Source organism: Pan troglodytes, chromosome 16 (genome assembly GCF_028858775.2).
Source record: "Pan troglodytes isolate AG18354 chromosome 16, NHGRI_mPanTro3-v2.0_pri, whole genome shotgun sequence".
NCBI classification, from domain to species: Eukaryota; Metazoa; Chordata; class Mammalia; order Primates; family Hominidae; genus Pan; species Pan troglodytes.
The window spans coordinates 12833302-12838138 of record NC_072414.2 but is presented as its reverse complement, the minus strand read 5'-3'; the positions used below and the strand labels follow the sequence as shown (position 1 = coordinate 12838138).

General features: G+C 41.3%; 1 pseudogene; it reads right to left on the bottom strand.

The window, feature by feature from the left end:
• Nucleotides 1-263: 263 nt before the first annotated feature.
• LOC100615893 (mitochondrial import receptor subunit TOM40 homolog) lies at nucleotides 264-1400 on the bottom strand (annotated as a pseudogene).
• Nucleotides 1401-4837: the final 3437 nt, after the last annotated feature.

Genomic DNA, 4837 nt, shown 5'->3' with positions numbered 1-4837 from the left:
CGGGCCTAGGCCCCTTGGAGGATGGGGACGCCAGGACACTCCTCCCTGAGGTTGTCTGACCGCCTCTGCCCCTAGTGCTCAGAATCCTGCGTGCCCCTCAATTCCGGAATCCCTCCTGGGACCCCATGCCCACTGGGCACACTGCCCCTGGTACTCAGAATCCCAAAGCACCATTCGGTTCCAGAATCCCCCTCCTCAGCTGCTGGGGTGGGGGGGTCCCTCCTTTCCGATGTCCCCCCCAACCCCTGAGGGGGGAGGGAAGGGAGGGGGGTCAGGTCTCCCCTCTGTGGCAGGGGGAGGTGGAGGTGGAGGTGGAATCGGAAGGGCGTGGAAGGCGGGGGCCAGGAGGGCTCAGCCGATGGTGAGTCCAAAGCCACACTGGAACTTGTTCTTGCGGTGATTCAGGAAGGCCCCAAGGGCCAGCGTCAGGGGCAGGAGCTGGAGCTTCTTCTCCAGCGTGGCACCCACGATCCAGTTGCTATCCACAGAGCCTTTGAAGAGGAGGTTGGCCTTGGGCAGGTCCAGCTGGTACCCGAAGGAGACGCTGGTATCCTGCATCCTTGTGCTGGCCTCAAAATCCACACCCACCTGCAACTGGTCACTGGCTTTGTGGTCGTATGTTGCGTGCATGCCCGCCTGGCTCAACGTTACCGTTGCCAACCAGTTGTTCAATGTGTATTTCCCAGCTAGAGACATGACAGTGCCCTCGTCCCCAGGCCGCCGGTTGTAGACCAGCTCTCCGCCCAGGGCCAGGCAAGGCCTGATGCTCTGGAGGTAGTGGGCTTCGAGAATTCTTGAACCCACGAGGACGTCTGGGTTCCCCAGGGTGACGGCTGCTGTGAGTCAGAGCCCCGATACTCCCCGTCCACCTGCCAGTTCACAAACTTCGACTGCTGGGTCTGGATGGCCATCTTGGACCTGAGACCGGGGCCCAGCTGGTGAATGACCTGAGCGTTGAGACTGCCGCTGTTGTCCATGTCACCCACCAATACAAGGAACGCCTCTGTGGGACTCAGCTGCTTTGTCCCCACATACGTGACCCCGAAGTGGTAGTTGGACTCCCCGATTGCGCTGAGGGCTACTGTGTGGTTCACCTGGAAACGGTTACTCAACCCTTTGTTGACTGTGAGCTTGACACCCTCCATCTGAATGGGAAACAGCTGCTTACACTTCCGGTGGCACTCCTGGGATGTGCCCGGGTTGGGCAGGCAGCCGCAGGCCCCATCCTCAGCGGCCCCTGAGGCGCTGGCGGTTGCAGCCCCGGGGGTCCGTTCCGAACCTCGACTCCTAGTGGTGCCGGCGCCCAGGCCGCCTCTCAGCGGCGGCAGCGTGAAGCCCGGCGGCCAGGGCGGAGGTGGCGGCCCTGCGGGCGGCGAGCTGGCGGCCAACATGTTCCCCATGGTCGCTGGCGGTGGCGCCTGCTCCCGGCCTGGTCTCCGCTCCCACCCGGTGCGCCACGCGCAACCGAACTCGCTGCCGCCGCCGCCACCCCCGTCGCCAGCATGGTGTATCTTTTGGACATGTCCATTTTGGAAGAAACTTTTGTGTTAAAATAAACTAATATATTATGGGCTAGAACATAAAATTCACCAAGAATTTCAAGATAAAAATACTAATGTTTTGCTTGTTTGGGTTATTTCAAACAATAACTTTGAAATCTATAATTTTTTCACCACCAACCCTCTACCTCCTTGCATGCTCATTCTCCTGTGTGGCTAGATGCATTTCGGAAAAGTGTTTTGAATATTATTTCAGAGCGAGTATCATTCCAGAAAATAAGTTTAAAGTTTGAAATGTTTATTTTTTGTAACCCATGAATCTTCAGCTTAAGTATCTTCTGACATAAAAGCATTTTCATAATTATAAAAGTGCTGATATTACTCTCCACAGTATAATATCTGATCCTGCAAAGTAGTTCAGATACCAGAGAATACTCTTAAACATTTTGACTTACGCATTTAATTATGTTTAAAATTTATGTAACAAGACATTAAATGAGAAGGAATGGAATGAAAAATGGGTTAAAAGAATGCAAAATCGCAAAAAGAATGCTTTGAATTTAAATATTTCCAAAAATTTGATTTTCTGAGAAAATATATTAAAAATCATATGTAATTACCTTCAGGGTGGCATGTATCTTTTTTTATAATGACTTAGCACCCCTGTATTGGGGAGCGATGGCTAACTTGGTGAAAAATGAGACTCACACATCTGTTTCTTAAAATACCTTTTTAATACAGATATATTAATAGTAGCATTTCTATAAATTCTAGAGTTACTTAATAGGAATTTATTAATATAGACTTATGTGTACACATGTTTTATAGAACATCATATGATCCTTCAATTCTTATATCTGAGTTTAAGCTCTTAATTTTTTTTTTTTTGTAAATTGCCTGCTACTCTATGGAGTGCAGTTTAGAGAATGAGCCAAAATTACATGCATAGTAGTTTACTAGTACATAATTCATCAACACTGAAATGTAAAAGTGACAGTGAGGGTGATCGTACCATAGAAGTTCATATTTTGACATTGCCATTATATAAAGCTTCTTAATTCTCCTATCTTTTTCTCAGTAATAATATTAATAACACAAAATTTTTCACTTTTTGTAATTTCTAGTATTTCCTTTCAAAAGAGCTTGATGATGGAAGGATATGAGAAAAGAGAATAAATGTCAGAAAAATACCTCTGTCTTGCTTTTTAACAGAGAAATTAAACTTTAAATATTATACTAAGGAAGAACCAGTAGCCACCAAAACACTTCTAACTGTTCACATCTGAATGTATTGTAGTATGTTAAGTTCAATGGGGTACTTTTTATTTAATAATGTAGTAAAAGTGTCACTAGAAGGTGGCTAAATTAAACATTTATAGCAAATTGATAAGAAAAGCTATATTGTTTGATAATAAAATGCTAGTTATATTGTATGATAATAAAACTGCCTGAAATAGTTGCTTACACACTAAAATCTGAAAGGTTAGTATAGGGTTTAACTCATTTGAAATAGTGTGTATGTGTACTTTTTTTCACGGCAAGCACTTAGAATTCTTTGACTACTTTGAAATTATTTATTGGCCACCTACAGAGTATTTTCTATATCTTCAGCCATTATGTTTGGAGTAGATTACATTCCTTATTCTTGAAGAACTCTGATGGCTAGACATGCAAATACAGCTTGTTTTATAACTGATACTGTAGATTTAGGTACTCAAAACTATGGGGACACAACTGAAAAGAGAAACCAAGCTAGGTTGAAGTCCAGAAAAGCTTCACAGGTGAGGAACATATTAGTCTGCTATTAAAGAATAATCGAGAATTTGTTGGAAGGAAGAATGATTTGGATAGAAGCAACGTGATGTATAGGAAGAGGAACTGTAAAAGAACAAGTGGAACAGCTGGTATATTTAGATGTACTTTGGAATGTGGGGTTGGGTACTAGAGGAGGATAAAATCGAAAGGGTTTGTTGGAGCCATAGCATGTGGGAAGTCTTGTATAACCTGAAGAAATTACAATTTTATTCTGAATGCAGAAGATTTTTGACATGGAAGGTCCATGTTGTATTTGAGAAAGGCCATTATCAGCAACGTGAAGGATCTGTTTGGGGAACAGATGAATTTTAAAGTCATAATGGGTAATTATCTTTTATGTAGAATTTGAATAAAGTCTAGGAAAATAAATAAATCCATTCAGATGTTTCTTGAAGTCAGGTGAAATAATCAGCTACTTTCTCATTTATTCCGTAGAATGGCTACATTTTATTTGATTGCTATTTTCAAAGGAGTCCTACGTTATTCCTTTTCTGCTTATGAATGGATCTAAATCCTTTTTGGTTATAAATATCAGTGGTTATGTTGCTGAGTAATAAGTGTCATGCTTTGCCTTTCTTGGTTTCAATGTTGTTAACATTATGAACATTATCTCTTAATGCTTGCATTTCTTCAATATTGATTCCATTAACATTCTCTAGCTCAGTCATTTTTGGCTTTAAAGATTCAATCTCCTTTAACCAAATGGATTGCTACTGAAAACCACTAGAATGAGTTGATCAACTTAACAATGTGTTGATCTGTAAGGATTGAAACCTCTGTAATTTTAGTATGCCAGTAATGCACAGTACAGCATACTTACCTATAAGAACATCAAACATTCATTGATTGCCATTCTATATGTTAGGCATTGTAAGTGTTTATATATATGTACTCATGTAATACTTGCAATACACTGAAATAAGACTGCCTGTGTTCAAGTTCTGGCTTCACCACCTACTATTCACCTTGTACTTTTGGTGTCTTCAACTATAAAATGAGGATAGGAATAGTGCCTATCCCATAGGATTTAATGAGAGAATCATATTTAAAGCCCTTTTATAATGCCTGGGTCAGAAATGTGAGCACAGAAATATGTGCGCTATTACTATCTTTTAAGCTCTATTATAAAATACTATATATGGATAACATGAGAGCGAGTTTTAAATAAGCATCTGAACTTCCAAACATAAATGGGGTTGAACTTCAAAGTGGTCATTTTGGGAGATTATACATTAATTTCAGTGGTACCTTCATTTTTCAATGATTACACATTTTTCTACTTCATGATTAAATTTACAGCTAAGGGAATGCTTCTGTAGAAGAAAACAACTATATTTCATAGTTACATCTTTTTAATTTTTTAAACTAAAAATGTACTGCTTTGCTCGATCAGCTGCAGTATTTATCAAACTTGACTATGACCAAGTTTTTTTTTTTCCTTTTTCTTTTTAATTTGTATGCTATTTTCAAAGGTATACCAGAATTAGAGAGCAGGTTGTCATTTAAAATGTGAACTTTGTATA